At 38.3% G+C, this 19,232-nt stretch overlaps 1 long non-coding RNA gene across 1 annotated transcript in view; it reads left to right on the top strand.

Annotated features, from left to right (window-relative positions):
• LOC147917650 (uncharacterized) overlaps window positions 1-19,011 on the top strand; it is a 45,602-nt gene extending 26,591 nt beyond the window's left edge. The window contains exons 5-8 of the long non-coding RNA XR_015551734.1: window positions 1,915-2,035; window positions 15,767-15,862; window positions 16,932-17,125; window positions 18,828-19,011. This is a non-coding gene — a long non-coding RNA (uncharacterized LOC147917650). The remainder of the gene's footprint in view (window positions 1-1,914; window positions 2,036-15,766; window positions 15,863-16,931; window positions 17,126-18,827) is intronic.
• The last annotated feature ends 221 nt before the right edge of the window (window positions 19,012-19,232 follow it).

Raw genomic sequence — 19,232 nt, 5'->3', positions numbered from 1 at the left:
GATAGATAGATAGATAGATAGATACATAGATAGATAGATAGATAGATACATAGATAGATACATAGATATAAAAGAAGATGCATTATAGGAATTGACTCAAGTGGTTACGGAGGCCCAGACATCTCACTATGTGCCACCTGCAAGCTGGTGAAAAGCCAAAAGTACGATTCATTCCATCTCAGAGGCCTGAGAAGAGGAGAGCAGATGGTGTAACTTCCAATCTCAGGCAAAAGGCCTGAGAACAAGGGAGCCACTGGTGTAAATTCCAGGGTCTAAAGCTTCAAGAACAAGGAGCACTACGTGCTAGGGCAGGAAAAGATGGTCATCCAGCTAAGGAAGAAAGATAGGGATTTACCCTTCCCTTGATTTTTGTTCTATTCAGGCCTTCTATTCAGAGTGGATGATGGCTGCCCATGCTGGTAAGGGAAAATCAATCCGTTTACTCAGTCTACAGACTCAAATGCTAATCCCTTTAGACTCCCTCACAGACACACCCAAAAATGATGTTTTATCACCTGTTTGTAATTCCTGTATTCCAATCAAGTTGACACATAAAATTAACCATCACAAGTCCACCCTTTATCAAGTTAACACCCTTATGAATCTCATTAAACCACGTTAATCTCCAAATAAACACAATAATGAGGCCATCATTCTGCCTAACATAATACCTCTATCCTGCATACAACTGAAAATACACTAACTCCTTCGCCAGAAGAGGAAGGAAAGTCCTTAATTGATGTTCACTCTTCTTTATTTATATAAACAAATAGTATGATGTAAATTAACAATAATTAAATACAGGATGTAAAATCAATACATCTCATGTGACGGGCCGGCTCTGTGGCTTGGCGGTTAAGTGCTCGCGCTCTGATGCTGGCGACCCGGGTTCGGATCCCGGGAGCGCCCCGAAGCACCACTTCTCCCTCCAACACGAGGCCGGGTCCCACGTACAGCAACTAGAAGGATGTGAACCTATGACATACAACTGTCTACTGGGGCTTTGGGGGGAAAAAACTGAATAAATAAAATCTTAAAAAAAAAAAAAATACATCTCATGTTGCATAATAAGGGAATAAAAAGAAAAAGATATTTGCTTAAGATGGGTGCATACATGCAAATATATTCATATAAAACAATAAAATACTCATGACAATTAGAGTCCTCTTTTCTATAACTGGTCGTAAATTTGAAGCTGGAATTTATACTTACCTCCTTCTACTACTCATTCTGTATTTTTTTTCCCTCAGCAACAACCTCATCTGGTTAAGGATCTTTATCTGATTGGGGAAACTATATCTTCATTCCTGAAGGATTTGGGCCATCACTAGCAAATTGGCTTGTTGTAGTTTTTCATTGACCTTAATCACATGGCCTGGTAATACTAAGAGACACCCTAGGGTTACTGTGTATTACAGACCTACTCTTCCTGATGTCCATTGTAGTAGTTGTTCAAATTCTCTTTGGTAGTAACAAATATTCTTGCTTCACCAAATACTAGTGAGGCTCCTATAACTTCTCCAAGGACCATCTGTGCACTTCCTTGTAAAATCCCTAGCTAGAACCCTGCTAAGACAGTTTAGCAAGAGTGTCTCATCCTGCTTGTCTGATCACCTCAATATCTAATCAGGTTTCTCATGTTTCATCATATACCAAATGATATATTTGGTATATATCAAATACCAGCCTGGCATGTCCTTAGAAAGAATCCTATTAGGTGAGTTTAGCCAAAATACTCCTCATCCTTGATGTTTCATTCACTGACTGCCACCAGGCTCCTTGGCTAACATTCCCAATCGCCCATGCTGTATTCTGGTTCTATACTAAGGTCTCTTTTTCCCTATTGCAATAATCCTGAATAAAACCTGTTTTTACTGCTTTAACTAATGTCCATCTCTGGTCTTTCTTTGACAGTTATGGTACCAAATAGTACCAGATTTATCGTCGGAACTACAGACCCATCACCCAGGACCATAAGTATACACCTTTGAAGACTTTGGCTTCAACTCCTGACTGGTTGGTCAGAGAATTACTGGTGAGTCTGACTCCCACACCTTTAGTCCAGACAAACATCCGTTGTAGCTTTAGGGAGAGATTTTGGTTCTCAAGATTTCGCTTATACTCTAGAAGCTAGGTTAGAGTCCCAAACAAAGAGATGCTGGGTTATAGTGTGTGTGTCTCTGTTCGTAAGAAGCTAAGATAGACTCAGGCCAGCATAAACTGATTCAGAGTATTAACTGTATCTGTTTATATGTATAAAGGTACCATAAGTTAAGATCATGGGAGCCTCTCAGTGGACTGAAAACCTTTTATTGAATCCCTACGGAAAATGTGCTCTACCAACTGTGTCTGCTTTCTTTCTTCTTGGCATGATTTTACTAAAGATAACCTGGAACTTCAGTGGCCTCTTTGGGAAATTTAGGGTCTTCCCAGACTGGCTCCTTAAAACTCTCCCTTTCCATTACCTTTGCTTCTGTTTCCTTTTATTGCCCTGGATCTTACCTCCAGTTCCCTTGAATCCTTTGATATGGCTCCCTTCTAACCACTACTTCCTCCATCCTTCTCTGCATTGTCATTCTTTTCTCACTTCAGCCTCTCAGATCCCTACAGTCACTTAAACTTTAGGCCCCCTGCATTCCACTACAAATCTCCCAAGAGCAATGAACCAGGGCTAGTAAGTTAACAAAGGCTATTTGGAAACATACCTGGATGCTTTGTCCACTCAGATGGGTTTTAGAGACATCCAGACATTTGCTAAAAGTCTCCTCAGTCACTGGTCTTAAATGGAGTCTACACCTTCCATCAGATTACATGGCAGGGCAAAAGAAAATCTTAAAAGTCTACTCTACAAGTATTGGTAAACAGGTAACATTAATTTGTCCCGTTTGCCAGAAACACAGTTCAGAGAAAAATCTAAAGTAGAGATAAACCAGTGACATTATATTGCTGTTTTATTGACTCAAGGCTAAAATTTCAGAATGAAAGCACTAAGATGTTTGTTTGCATCTGTTTGTATGTTTCTGTATACATATATGTTATATATACATGACATTTTTCTACCTCTGGATGATATTCTCAAGTTAATTTATAAAATCCTTTAAAATAGTTCTATTCAAATTGGCTTAGAGATAAATGACTGCTTCTATAAATTATTTTTAAAACTTTCAGAAATATATAAAAGAATCCAATTTTTAAATGTTCTTTCACCTGGAATAATTCTTGATAATAAAGCTAGCAATATAGTAACATTACTATAATAACACTAAAAAATTATTTGTAAAATAAAAACAGGCATGTCTTCAGAGTTCTCAGCATATTTTATAGTGCATACATAACAGTTTATCTACCTGGGTTTAGTAGTCAAATAAGTTTATGTTATCTCTACTGATGTTTAAGATTGTGAAACTATACATCTAACATAAGAGTAGAATATACAATAAAAATGAATAGCTTGATGCATGTGAAGTACAGTAGATAATTTTTTAAAAAGAAAAAAGGGAGAAAGATATGTTTAATATTTTGGTTCTTTGTTTCTGAGAATTTTTAGATACTTGCCTAACTTGTCAATAAGAAAAATAACTTAGGGTGATAGTGAGATTTGTTTATTTAGCTCGTGAAATTTTCATAATTATGATATGCACCAGTGAATTAAATAAATCTCAGTAGGATAAAATTTATAAATAAACATTTCAACAATCTGCTTTATGTTTCTTTTTTATACATTTCCATCGGCATATCATTTTTAATCACAGTTTTATTGAGATATAATTGACATGTAACATTGTATTAGTTTAAGATATATGATGAAATGTTTTGATATATGTATATATTTCAAAATAATTACCACAATAAGTTTGGTTAACATCAAACACCTCATATAGCTACAAAATTTTTAATCTTGTGATGACAACTTTGAACATCTAGTCTTCTAGCAATTTTTTTTTTTTTTGAGGAAGACCGGCCCTGAGCTAACATCTATTGCCAATCTTCCTCCTTTTTTTTCTTCCCCAAAGCCCCAGGAGATAGTTGTACGTCATAGTTGCACATCCTTCTAGTTGCTGTATGTGGGATGCGGCTCAGCATGGCCAGAGAAGCGGTGCGTTGGTGCGCGCCCGGGATCTGAACCCAGGCTGCCAGTAGGGGAGGGTGCGCACTTAACAGCTAAGCCACGAGGCCGGCCCCTAGCAATTTTAATATACAATACAGTATTGTTAACTATAGTCACCATGATGCACCTTATATCCTAGAACATTTTTATCTTTTAACTGGAAGTTTATGCCTTTTGACTACGTTTATCCATTTCTCTCATCCCCTCCTACACACCTTTGGCCACTGCCAATCTATTTTCTATTTCTATGGATTCATTTTTTTTTTTTTAGATATCACATATAAATGAGATCATACAGTATTTGTATTTCTCTGCATGACTTATTTCACTTAAAACAATGCCTCAAAGTTCATCTATGTTGTCACAAATGGCAGAATTTCTTGCTTCTTTATAGCTGAATAATGTTCATATATATATGACTCTATATATATATATTATATTTATGTATACATAATTCTTTTACATTTATCTGTCAAGAGACACTTAGGTCTTTCCATGCCTTGGTTATGAGAAATGATGCTTCAGTAAATGTGGGGGTGCAGATATCTCTTCGAGATACGTATTTCATTTTCTTTGGATATATACCCAGAAGTGAAATTGCTGGATCACGTGGTAGTCATATTTGTAATTTCTTGAGGAACCTCCATACTGTTTTACACAGTGGCTGTACTAATTTACATTCGCACCAACAATGCACAAGCATTCTGTTTTATCACCCTCACCAATACCTGATATCTCTTGTCTTTTTGATGACAGCCATTCTAACGTGTGTGAGGTGATAGCTCATTGTGGTTTTGATTTGTGTTTCCCTGATGATTAGTGATGTTGAGCTCCTTTGCATGGCCCTGTTGGCCATTGTATGTCTTCTTTGAAAACAAGTCTGTTGAGCCCTCCACTCATTTTTTAATCGGAATGCTTAATGTTTTGCTATTGACATGTATGGGTTCTTTATATATTCTGGATATGACCCCTTATCAAATATATGATTTGAAAATTTCTCTCATTCTTTAGGTTGTCTTTTCAATTTGCTGATGGTTTCCTTTGCTGTGCAGAAGATTTTTAGTTTGATGTAATCCCACTTAATTTTTGCTTTTGTTCACTTTGCTTTTGGTTTCAACAGAAAAAAATCGTTTCCAAGACAGATGTCACAGACATTACCCGTGAAGTTACCTTGTAGGAGTTTTATGGTTTCAGAACTTACATTCAAATCAACTCAATTTATAAAATTTATAAATTAAATTTTAAAAATTATGTTTTATATGATTTATAATAATTATTTTTTATAATATATCTACCTAAAAATAGTTTCACAAGGGCTGGATCCATGGCCTAGTGGTTAAGGTAGGTGTGCTCCACTTTGGCGGCCTGGGTTCGGTTCCCGGCTGTGAACCTATACCATGCGTTGGCAGCCATGCTGTGGCAGCGACCCACATGCAACATAGAAGAAGGCTGACACAGCTGTTAGCTCAGGGCAAATCTTCCTCAAGCAAAAAGAGGAAGGTTGGCAACAGATGTTAGCTCAGGGTGAATCTTCCTCAGCAAAAAAATAAAAGACACAGTTTCACAAACCTTTTGATAAATTGAAATTCCAATGCTATACTAAAGGTAAAGTATGGATAATTGTTTAATATCCAGATCATTTCCAATAAGAAAATTATGGCAATATTAATTGCTGAACATAAGTTTATCTACTTTTCGCATTTTGTTTTTATATGATAGAGAGAAGCTAAATATATTTGATCTGTTTTTAAACATGAGAAATTGTACTATAAAAAAGCTATTTTCCTCTAGATCAATGTGAAATGACATATTCGTAAATTTGCTATAGAATATTATGTGCCAGACAGTTAATGTTTGCTTACTTCCTAGGTTGCTCTGTAAAAGAAAGGAGATTATTGGTTAAAAATTATAATAAATATACATAAATAAAACTATTAAGATAATAAGGGGAAAGAAATAGACTCAAGTCTGCAGGGAAAGGAAAAATCTTTTTGGTAAGGATAGATACGAAAGATCTGCTTTTATTAAGGAAAAGAAAATAATTTTGTCCTAACATACAATTACTGATTGTTCCACACTGAGAAAGAAGTCAAGAGTAAGACAAAAACTGAATGGATATAAGGGGGAAAAAAAGTTGTATAAGAATTGTAGGGAAGGAATCTCGGTAAAGGAATCTTATCTTGTGTGCTCAAACCTGAGATTGGGAGGAATTTATTTATAAGATTTTTAAAAATTAGCCTTAGAATTAATAGTATAGTGATGCAAAACTACAATTTGGTTCTCTGTCTTTGCTACAAAAACAAAGTTTTCTTAGATTATTGATCTACCTGTAATAAGAAATTATAAAAAACGTTTTCCTTTCAGTATTAAGTATTCTGCCTGGGGAACCAAGATTTTGGGACTTAAAATAATTTCCTTTGCTTCGTATTTTCTTTATCAGGTCATTGGTTGCTTAAAATACTGAATCTTCTAAATATTAAAACAGCTAGATTTTATATAGCTATGTAACTTTCTGTATTTGCCTTTGAAATATTTTAATTGTCACTTTGGTTAAATCGATAACTAAGTATAGTGTCACAGTGACTTATGATTCTATTCAGTCAAGTTTTCAAATCTTTTGACATTTTTGACAACTTCCCAAAATAAAATTCTAAATAGAGTCTTTGTGAACTCAAATTAACTTTGAGATTTTCTAGATTGCCCCTGGAAAATCTCAAAGGATTTGTTTCTCCCCTTGAAAAGGTAGATGCTAAACTAATTAGGTTTATTTGGTATGTTAAATTACATGCAAACACTGTCAAATAAGAAATGATGATAAACCTTCTGAGATTATATGTGTGTGGATATATGTTACTTATATAGGTAAACAACAAATTGTATGGAACTTACTAAAAATTATCAATATCCTCATTGTCCATCTATTATGTTTAAATTTTGTATGCCAAAGAAATGACTAATTCCTCTTATCAAATTAACTCTCATGAGAACTTCAATTATAGCCTTTTTAAGTCACTTGTCAGTAACGGATAATTATTGTTTTACTCTGATTCTTCTCCAAAAGTGTTTGCACTCAGCTATAGACAAGAATGCTCCATGATGGTAACACTTGAATATGTTTGAGACCATGCCTTTGGACTGAATAAGAATTTCCAGAGGAGAGAAGTCAAGATGGTGGCGTAGGCAGACTCTGAACTCACCTCCTCCCGCAGACACAGCCAATTTACAACTACTTGTGGAAAAATTACCCCTGAGACAGAACTGAAAACCAGATAAGAGGAACTCCTGCAACAACGGACAATCCTAATTGAGGTAGAAGAGACAGAAACTCCCTTCTGGAGAGAAAAAATGCCACCTTCACAAGCCGCAGTGCCTCACGGCCGCCCGGGAGCAGCCCACATGTAAACAGCCTCCCTGGAGGAGCGGGACCCTGAGCCGGGGAGCGCCCCTGCTGTGGGCATTTTGTGGACCCAACACAATCGAGACGAGTGGCATAATATCTGACTTTGCCTGCTACTAAAACATTGGGGCATACCCCCAGAAAAGATGGTTTACAAAGAAATTAAAACCGGCTCTTAAAGGGCCCATGTGCAAACTGACCTGTTTCAGAAAGCAACCTAAAATCACCAGAAAGAAAGGTGCAGAGTGCTTTGGTGAAAAGAGACTCACCTAATAGGCCTTGAGTGAATCTTGGTGAGAGATGAGACCTCTCCAGGGACTGGGACATTGGCGGTAGCCATTGTTGTTTCTTGGTGTGGGCATGCTGACAGAGAAGACATTGGAGTTCTCTCTGGGGCCTGCTAGCCCAGGTCTGCCCCTCCCACTAGAGCACTGATTTAATCCAGCTCAGCCAGGGCTAGCAGCACACCCTAGAGACTGGCCCCACCCAACAACAAGCCCTCAGGCAACTTTTGGGCCTACATAGATTGGTGACTGGATTCTCTTCAGCCTGGCAACTGAGCCCACTTCAGTGGGGCAGGGCATGCACAAGGAGCTGGTGGAGAGTGTGGGGCCGGTGGTGGAGTGTGTGGGGCTCCCGCCGTGGAGAGACTGGGTCCACTTCAGGAGGTCGGGGCGCACACACAGGGCAGGACTGTGTTGACTGTGTGTGTGGACCTGTGGGCGGCAGGGCTTGTCAGCTGCAGAAGACTTGTGCTTCTCAAAGACCCACATAGGGGGTTTGCCCCACCTTCCAAAGCTTGAAACAATTGGGTGCTGCCATGCCTGAGGCCAGCCCAACACAGCTGCAATCCTCAGAGAGCTCACAAGAGACCTAAAGGCTGGAGGCTTATAGCAATTGTAAGGCCCTGAGCCTAACAACCTGCCACGCTGGGAGCCTATTCACTTAAAAGAAATACTGCAACACAAATGTGGTATCAGAAGTTGCAGCCAACTCTGCTGGGGCTCCCCACTCGTGATAAAGAGACTGAAGGGCCAAAAACAACTACAAGCAGCTGAGCATTAGAACAGCTGGTCAGGAGCATAACTTGGCCTCCCTGGGTGCCTACAGGGAGAGCAAACAGGCCACAACAGAAGGACACATGTAGCCCACATAGCAGTCACCACTGGAACATTGAGAACTGAGGGAAGCACACGGTGGATCTCCTAAGGCATCACTTACTTAAGGTCACCTATCCAAGAGCAGGAGACGTAGCTGACCTACATAATACATAGACACAAGCACAGGGAAAGAGGCAAAATGAGGAGGCAAAGGAATACATTCCAAGTAAGGGAAAAGGACAAAACCCCAGAAAAGGATCTAAGTGAAACAGAAATGAGCAACCTACAGGACAGAGAGTTCAAACAAAGAGTGTTAAGGATGCTCACTGATCCGGGGAGAAGAATAGATGAACTCAGTGAGAATGTCAACAAATAAATGGAAGATATAAAAAAGAACCAATCAGAAATGAAGGATGAAATACTAGAAATGAAAAATTCACTAGAGGGACTCAAAAGCAGAGTAGAGGATACAGAAGAACGGATCTGCGAGCTGGATGAAAGACTAGAAGAAATTACCCAAGCTGAACAGGTAAAAGAGAAAAGAATTAAAAAGAGTGAGGACAGTCTAAGGGACCTTTGGGACAACATCAAGCACACTAACATCCGTGTTATAGGTGTCCCAGAAGGAGAAGAGCGAGACAAAGGGGCAGAGAATCTATTTCAAGAAATAATAGATGACAACTTCCCGAACCTAAGGAAGGAAATAGACATCCAGGTACAGGAATCACAGAGAGCCCCAAACAAGATAAACCCAAAGAGGCCCACACCAAGACACATCATAATCAAAATGTCCAGAATTAAAGATAAAGAGTGAATCCTAAAAGCCTCAAGAGAAAGTCAAGTTACATACAAAGGAAACCCCATAAGGCTATCAGCTGACTTCTCAGCAGAAAGCTTACAGGCTAGAAGAGAGTGGCATGATATATTTAAAGTGCTAAAAGGAAAAAACTTACAGCCAAGAATACTCTACCCAGCAAGGTTATCATTCAAAATGGAAGGAGAGATAAAAAATTTCCCAGACAAGCAAAGATTAAAGGAGCTTGTCACCAAGAAACCAGTGCTACAAAAAATGTTAAAGGGACTGATTTAAGAGGAAAAGAGAAGACCGCAAATAGGAAAAATTATCTGTTTCAATGATAAGAGAGTAATGGATACAAATGCACAAAAAAGAGGTTAGATATGATATCAAAAACATAAAAGGAGGGAGGAGGGGAGTTAAAGATTAGAGCTTTCAGACAGAGGTCAAAATAAAGAGACCTTCCATTCTGTATAGAAGAAGAAAGGAACAGAGAAGGATTACTAAAACACTGAGGAAAAAAAAAGTTAAAAAATGGCAGTAAGTACATACTTATCAATAGCTACTTTAAATGTCAATGGACTAAATGCTCCAATTGAAAGGCATAGGGTGGCTGATTGGATAAAAAAACAAGACCCATATATATGCTGCATACAAGAGACACACTTCAGACCTAAAGACACTCACAAACTGAAAGTGAAGGGATAGAAAAAGATACTCCACGTAAATGGCAATGAAAAGAAAGCTGGGGTAGCAGTACATATATCAGACAAAATAGACTTTAAAACATAAACTGTAAAAAGAGACAAAGAAGGGCATTACATAATGATCAAGGGAACAATCCAACAAGAGGATATAACACTTGTAAATATCTACGCACCCAATGTAGGTGCACCTATATATATAAACCTATTATTAACAGACATAAAAACAGAAATAGACAGTAACACAATAATAGTAGGAGACTTTAACACTCCACTTACACCAACGGATAGATCATCCAAACAGAAGACCAATAAGGTAACATTGGCCTTAAACGACACACTAGAACAGATGGACCTAGTAGATATATACAGAGCATTCCATCCAAAAACCGAAGAATACACATTCTTTACAAATGCACATGGAAAATTCTCCAGGATTGATCACATATTAGACCACAAAACAAGTCTCCATAAATTTAAGAAGATTGAAATAATACCAAGCATCTTTTCTGACCACAATAGTATGAAATTAGAAATCAACTATAGGAAGAAAATCAGAAAAGCCACAAATACATGGAGATTCAACAAAATGCTACTGAACAATGACTGGGTCAAGGAAGAAATGAGAGAAGAAATCAAAAAATACCTGGGACAAATGAAAATGAAAATACGACATGCCAGAATTTATGGGAAACAGCAAAAGCGGTTCTAAGAGGGAAGTGTATAGCAGTACAGGCCTATCTCAACAAACAAGAAAAATCTCAAATAAACAATCTAACAATGGACCTAAAGGAACTGGAAAAAGAAGAACAAACCAAGCCCAAAATCAGTAGAAGAAGGGAAACCATAAAAATCAGAGCAGAAATAAATGAAATAGAGACCAAAAAACAATAGAAAAAATTAATAAAAGCAAGAGCTGGTTCTTTGAAAAGATAAACAAAATTGACAAACCTTTAGCTAGACTCACGAAAAAAAAGAGAGAATGCTCAAATAAGTAAAATCAGAAATGAAAGAGGAGAAATTACAACAGACACCTCAGAAATACAAAAGATGATAAGAGAATACTATGAAAAGCTATATGCCAACCAATTCGACAATCTGGAAGAAATGGATAAATTCTTAGAATCATACAACCTTCCAAAACTGGATCAAGAAGAAGTAAAGAATATGAATAGACCAATCACCAGTAAGGAGATCGAAACAGTAATCAAAAACCTCCCCAAAAATAAAAGTCCAGGACCAGACGGCTTGCCTGGTGAATTCTACCAAACATTCAAAGAAGACTTAATATCTGTCCTTCTCAAACTCTTCCAAAAAATTGAGGAGGGGGGAAGCTCCCTAACTCATTCTACGAAGCCAACATTACCCTGATACAAAACCAGAAAAGGACAACACAAAAAAAGAAAATTACAGGCCAATATCACTGATGAACATCGATGAAAAAATCCTCAACAAAATACTAGCAAATCACATACAGCAATATGTCAAAAAGATTATACACCATGATCAAGTGGGATTTATTCCAGGTATGCAGGGATGGTTTAACATTCGCAAATCAATCAACGTAATACACCACATTAATAAAATGAAGAATAAAAATCACATGATCATCACAATAGATACAGAGAAAGCATTTGACAAGATACGGCATCCATTTATGAAAAAAACTATGAATAAAATGAGTATAGAAGGAAAGTACCTCAACATAATAAAGGCCATATATGAAAAACCCACAGCTAATATCATCCTCAATGGTGAAAAACTGAAAGCTATCCCTCCAGGAACAAGAACCAGACAAGGATGCCCACTCTCACCACTCCTATTTAACATAGTAGTGGAAGTCCTAGCCAGAGCAATCAGGCAAGAGAAAGAAATCAAAGGGATCCAAATTGGAAAGGAAGAAGTGAAACTGTCACTATTTGCAGATGACATGATTTTATAAATAAAAAAACCCTAAAGAATCCACCAGAAAACTTTTAGAAGTAATAAACGAATATGGTAAAGTTGCAGGATACAAAACCAACATACAAAAATCAGTTGCATTTCTATACACTAACAACAAAGTGGCAGAAAGAAAAATTAAGAATACATCCCATGTACAATTGCAACAAAATGAATATAATACCTAGGAAAAAACTTAGCCAAAGAGATGAAAGAGCTGTACACCGAAAACTATAAAACATTGCTGAAAGAAATTGAAGAAGACACAAAGAAATGGAAAGATATTCCATGCTCTTGGATTGGAAGAATTAACATAGTTAAGATGTCCATACTTCCTAAAGCAATCTATAGATTCAGTGCAATCCCTATCAAAGTTCCAACAACATTTTTCACAGAAATAGAACAAAGAATCCTAAAATTTATATGGAACAACAAAAGATCCCGAATAGGTAAAGGAATCCTGAGAAAAAAGAACAAAGCTGGAGGTATCACACTCCCTGATTTCAAAATATACTACAAAGCTATAGTATCCAAAACAGCATGGTACTGGCACAAAAACAGACACACAGATCAATGGAATAGAATTGAAAGCCCAGAAATAAACTGACACATCTATTAACAGCTAATCTTTGACAAAGGAGCCAAGAACATACAATGGAGAAAAGAAAGTCTCTTCAACAAATGGTGTTGGGAAAACTGGACAGACACATGCAAGAAAATGAAAGTAGACCCTTACCTTACACCATACACAAAAATTAACTCCAAATGGATTCAAGACTTGAATGTAAGACCTGAAACTATGAAACATCTAGAATAAATCATAGGCAGTATACTCTTTGACATCGGTCTTAGCAACATATTTTCAAGCACCATGTCTGACCGGGCAAGAGAAACAATAGAAAAAATAAACAAATGGGACTACATCAAACTAAAAAGCTTCTGCACAGCAAAGGAAACCATCAACAAAATGAAAAGACAACCAACAATTGGGAGAAGTTATTTGCAAACCATACATCTGATAAGAGCTTAATCTCCAAAATATATAAAGAACTCATGCATCTCAACAACAAAAAAACTACCAACCCCATTAAAAAATGGGCAAATGACCTGAACAGACATTTCTCCAAAGAAGATATACAGATGGCCAACAGGCACATGAAAACATGTTCAAAATCATTAACTATCAGGGAAATGCAGATCAAAACTACAATGAGATATCACCTCATGCCTGTCAGAATGGCTATAATTAACAAGACAGGAAACACCATATGTTGGAGAGGATGTGGAGAGAAGGGAACTCTCATACACTGCTGGTGGGACTGCAAACTGGTGCAGCCACTATGGAAAACAGTATGGAGATTCCTCAAAAAGTCAAGGATAGAACTACCATATGATCCAGCTATTCCACTGCTGGGTATTTATCCAAAGAACTTGAAAACACCAATGCATAAAGATACATGCACCCCTGTGTTCATTGCAGCATTACTCACAATAGCCAATACTTGGAAGCAACCTAAGTGCCCATCAAGGGACGAATGGGTAAAGAAGATGTGGTATATATACACAATGGAATACTACTCAGCCATAAGAAACAATGAAATCCCGCCATTTGTGACAACATGGATGGACATTGAGGGTATTATGCAAAGTGAAATAAGTCAGAGGGAGAAGGTCAAATACCGTATGATTTCCTTCATTAAGTAGTAGATAATAACAACAATAAGCAAACACATAGAGACAGAGATTGGATTGGTGGTTACCAGAGAGGAATGGGGGAGGGAGGAGGGTGAAAGGGATAATTCAGCACATGTGTGTGGTGATGGGTTGTAATTAGTATTTGGGTGGTGAACATGATGTAATCTATGCAGAAATAGAAGTATAATGACGTACACCTGAAATTTATACAATGTTATAAACCAATGTTACTGCAATAAACCAAAAATTAAAAAAAAATTTCTAGAAGTAATGAGGAAGCTGATGGATTCATTAAACTATGAACCCAAGGGGCTAGCCCGGTGGCGTAGCAGTTAAGTGCACATGCTCCCCTGCTGTGGCCTGGGGTTTGGATCCTGGGCATGCACCGTTGTAACCACTTGGCAAGCCGTGCTGTGGCGGCGTCCCATATAGGAAACTCCCCCTCATTAAATACCTGATGTGTAGAACCAGAAAGTGGACCCTCTACTACCAAGCCTCAAAAGATAATTTAGCATGTCTTTAATGAACAATAGGTGACTGAACAATCCTGAGGAAGGAGGAAGATGGGCACGGATGTTAGCCCCAGGCCAGTCTTCCTCAGCAAAAAGAGGAGGATTGGCAACAGATGTTAGCTCAGGGCTAATCTTCCTCACACATGCACACACACAAACAAAAATTACGAACCCAAGAATTAGCAGAATAAGGATTAATTTCACGAGGCTGAATGAACAGATGAGGACAATTATAATTTTTATAACTTTTTGTTAAAACATTTCTGTTTTTTTAAAGTTTTGTTTACCATATTGAAAGAAAACTTTTTCTCTTAAGCTCCACGTAACTTATGGCAATTGGGTAAAGTATACCTTTGTGAGAAAAGATGAAACAATTCCTTTTTCTACCTAGCTGATCTCTCCAGAACTCAAAAACTCTTACTGAGTATTCTTATTTTTAGGGCAATAAAATTATTTGCACAATTTCAATAAAAGTCTGTTCACCTTGTAACAGAACACAATTAGAAAAATTGGTTATATTACCAAGGCTTTGATTAGAATGTCATATTTGAGAATGATGGCAAAGAATCAGAAACAACCAGACAGTTTTAAGAAACTAAGGCTGAGTTAGAGAGCCAATGCTTATAAACACTCCTCAGAAAAACCAACCTGTGTCTCTCTTATAGAGTTTCCCACATTACAGGTCAGTAAGAAAGGTCACTTCCTGGTAGGCCAGCAATCTCAGGATATTCTCCGTACCCTAAAAGAGAGGAATTCACCCAAATCTTGAGGTATTGCAGGCAAAATCTGGCAGCAAGTTTTTGGCTTGGCTTCCCAGCCTCAGGATTCTGAAATCTTCAATCTGAAATTCCCTATGAAAAGGTACAGCAAAGCAAACTCAAGAGATCTATGTAGTCAACCAATCTTTCTGCTCCACTTATGTAAATAATCAGATCAGTTTTAATGAGACTAGACTTATTTGCAAACAAATTAGCCTTAGTCTGATTACCTTTGATTGAATGGTGGTGACTGTAGTGAGAAAAATTGTTTCTTTGGAAAAGTATAATGCACTCTTGTGGTTTTCATCTTGCACATTTTGCGAGCTACGCCAAAGCCTGAATTCTTCTAGTTTTCTTGAATATCTGCCTACAACTCCCCAAATTAAGTTTTCCCACTTTTCTCCCATCTGACTCAGAAACAATGAGAACTAAAACTTTTCTTTTCCTGAAGCTCTGCAAGTTGAAGCTGGGTGACTTGATATAAACCTCAAGGCAACCACCACAACAGATCACGTATAGACAAAATTTGTACCTGTGCTGTGTGGGTCACTCAAAAAGTTCACTGGTACACCTGATGCCTTTACCACAGATATTCAAACTGCAAACCAGGAATCCATTGGATTGCCACTGCTGTCCTCATTCCTGCATCTACCAATGCTTTGAGCCTAACCTCTAGGAATCTGCTCAACTGTGGCACTCTGAAATCAGAAACTGTTTTTCTCATATTAACCTTTGTTTTTCTGTTCTTTTCGTAGAAACCCCACCTCATTAAATACCTGATGGGTAGAACCAAAAAGTGGATCCTCTACTACCAAGTCTCAAGAGATGATTCAGCATGTGTTTAATGAACAGTAGGTGACTGAACAAGAAATGGACTTAAATTGTTACAAGAAAGGAATAATGTCTCTTCATTCCTTTGAAAAATAGGGAGGACAGACCAAAATTCTTCTCTTGACCAAACTTCAGTTAGGCCCCTGAAACTTCTTGTACAATTCCTTATAAAATTCTCAGCAAGAACCCTGCTAACTTAGTATATAACAAGAGTCTCACTTCCTCCATATTTTCTCACTCTTGACATCTAGTCAGGTTTCTTATCCTCCACCATCTGCCAGGTGATGTCTGGTAAACTGGCCTGTTTGCAGCAAAAATCTTGTTAAGACAGTTTAGCCAAAATCCACTTACCCTTCATGTTTCCTCCTACTAATTTGCCATCCACTGACCGCCTCAGGCTCCTTGGATATGAATTCCCACTTGCTCATGCTGTATTCAGAATTGACCCCAGCTCAACACTGAGGACTCTTTTATTCTATTACAGTAGTCCTGAATACATCTGTTTTTACCACTTTAACACTTGTCTAGCTATGGGTTTTCTCGGACAGCAGTCAGAATCAATCACCTTAATCAGTACTCAAACTCCCTTCCCTGCATGTGGATTAAGAGACCTGACAAGCCCAATGTGGCCCCCTGGCAGTCTTAACTTTGATTTCAGGAGAATTGTTTTATCTACTGGTGGACACATTCCTTCTAAGAATAGCAAAGCTGTTCAAGGGAACAAGAAGCAAAAATGGTGCCATTACCATTTCAACCCCTCGATGCTTGGACCCATGAATCTTGGATATAAGAGAAACAGAACCATATATTGGATGCTGATTCAGAACATATATAGCCTCCCGGGGAGAACCTTGCCATAGCTCTGCAACATTTTGCGACCTTACTGGCTTTGTAATGGAGTCTTTAAAAGGCCTTTCTGTCATTCTATCAAGCCAGCTACTTCAGGATGGTGGGGAACATGATAAGCTAGTGAATTCTCTAAGTGTGGACCCATTGAAACACTTTTCTTCTGAGAAGAGAGTTCTTTGATCTGAAATAATGCTGAGTTGTATACCAAGACAGTAAATAGTCCATTCTCTATGTACACAGATGCTTGAAGCACTGCACACAGAGAAAGCATCCATATTCATAGGAAGTGTGAATTCCAGTATGGACAGAAAACTGGAAGCAGTCCAGTGTGGTCGACCCACCACCAGGTAGCTCACTGAACTCCTCTGGGACAGGTGACATGTCAGGAACTTAGTGTTGCTGTCCATTGCTGGAAAACTGGACTCTCGTCCCTGGTGAGTGAAAGTCAATATTGCTGACCCCAGTAATATTCTCCATCCCTGCCACCATGGCCACTTTCTTCATGAGCCCATTTTTAATGTCAGGGGTGACTGGGGAAAGATCCAGACTGGTATCCACATAACATGTCATCTTATCCATTTGATTATTGATATCCACCTCCAGGGAGGTCACACTTTGGTGAGAATTTACATAGGACACAAATATCTTATGGCATTTGGCCCAGTGAGAGAGGTTTATCCACATACTTCTTCCTCAAATTTTGTTGTCACTAATTTTCCACTCAATGTCCTTTCTAGTCCCTGATCATCAAGCCACACCCTTAGCCACAGCCCATGAATCAGTATATAATCACACATCTAGACAGTTGTCCTTATAATCAAAGAGAATGATCAGGTACACTGCTCAAAGTTCTGCCACTGGAATAATTTCCCTTCACCACTGTTTTTCAGAGATTTCTGAGAGATGAGCTATAGTGATGCAGCTCTCCACAGTTTGGGAGTATATGCAGGTATTGCAGGACCAGCTATAAACCAGCCCTCCATTTTTTATTCCTTTGTCGACTGATCAAAGGGATTTCTCCATGATTCCATAGGTGTGAGTTGGGAGAAAGAAGACAGTGTAGCAGGATTAAGGACCATGGACATTTGGACCACTTCTCCATGTAATTACCTGTGCCTTCAGGGTGTGCCCTGGCCCAATCGTGTATATACCACTTTCATTTCATGATGCAGTATTTCATTGCACTCCCAAATTTATGACTTGGTATGTCACATAACACCCAGTTTATGATGGGCAGCTCTGGTCATATGGTAACTATGTGGCCCATGATCATACATTCAGTCCCTGGTATGCCCACTAACAGATCAATAATTGTTTATTGTAAATGGAGTAGATATCTGCAGATGATAGCAGGGCCTTTCTCCAAAATCCTAAAAGCTTTACCTATGATACACCTATAGAGGCTGTCAAAGCTACAAACAAAATCTTCCAATGAAACTTCTAGAATGATTGAGTCTGCTGGAATGTGACAAAAGTGGCAAAAGAGCTTGCATAGCAGGCTGGACCTGTTGCAGAGCCTTCTTTTATTCTGGTGAAAGTCAAACCTAACAGCTTTTCAGGACACTGGATAAATGGGCTGGAGTAACACACCCACATGGGGAATATGTTGCCTCCAAAATCTAAAAAGGACCACTAGACAATGTATCTCTTGTGTGGTTATAGGAGGAAGCAGATGCTAAATTCATTCTTCACCTTAAAAGGAATATCTGGATAATACCCACACCACTGGACTTCTTGAAATTTCACTGAAATAGAAGGTCTCTAAAATTTAGTGGGATTTATTCTGTACCCTTGGTACACAAATGCCTTGCCAATAAGTGTAGAGAAGTTGCAATTCCTGCTCAATAGTTTCTATCAGTTTGTCGTTAATGTGACAGACCAGTGCAATCTCTTTTAGAAGAGAAGGTGATTGAGATTACTGAAAAACAAAATTGATACACAGAGCTGTACAGTTTGTTTACCACTGCTATAGGATCCTGAAGCTATATTGAGGGCCATGCCAGCAGAAAGAAAAATGCTTCTGGTGGGCCTCATAGACAGGTTTAGTGAAAAAAGCATTTGCCAGATCATTAGCTGCATACTAGGTAGCAGGAGGTTTGTTAGTTTGCTCAAACAATAAAACTACATCTGTTACAGAAGCTGCAGTTGAAGTCACCACTTGGCTAAGCTTGTGATAATCCACTGTCTTTCTCCAAGATCCATCTCTCTTCTACACAGGCCGAATAGAAGTATAGAATGGGGATTCCTGGGAAACAATGCCCCTAAATCTTTCAACTCCTTGATAGTGGCACAAATCTCTTCAATCTCTCCAGGTATGTGATATTGCTTTTGATTTACTATTTTTCTAGGTATAGGCAGTAGTTCTAATGGCTTCTGTTTGTCATTTCCCGCAATAACAGACCTCACTCCACAGGTCAGGGAAACAATATAGGGATTGTGCAAGCTGCTAAGTATTTCTATTTCAATAATGTACTCTAGAACTGGGGAAATATACCCACTGGGCCCACTGTGAAACTGACCTGAACTAAAACTCCATTGATA

Source organism: Ceratotherium simum, chromosome 3, assembly GCF_057802395.1.
Source record: "Ceratotherium simum simum isolate JZ-2026a chromosome 3, ASM5780239v1, whole genome shotgun sequence".
Taxonomy (NCBI): domain Eukaryota; kingdom Metazoa; phylum Chordata; class Mammalia; order Perissodactyla; family Rhinocerotidae; genus Ceratotherium; species Ceratotherium simum.
The sequence above is the reverse complement of the archived record's forward strand: the minus strand, read 5'-3'. Positions and strand labels throughout refer to the sequence as shown.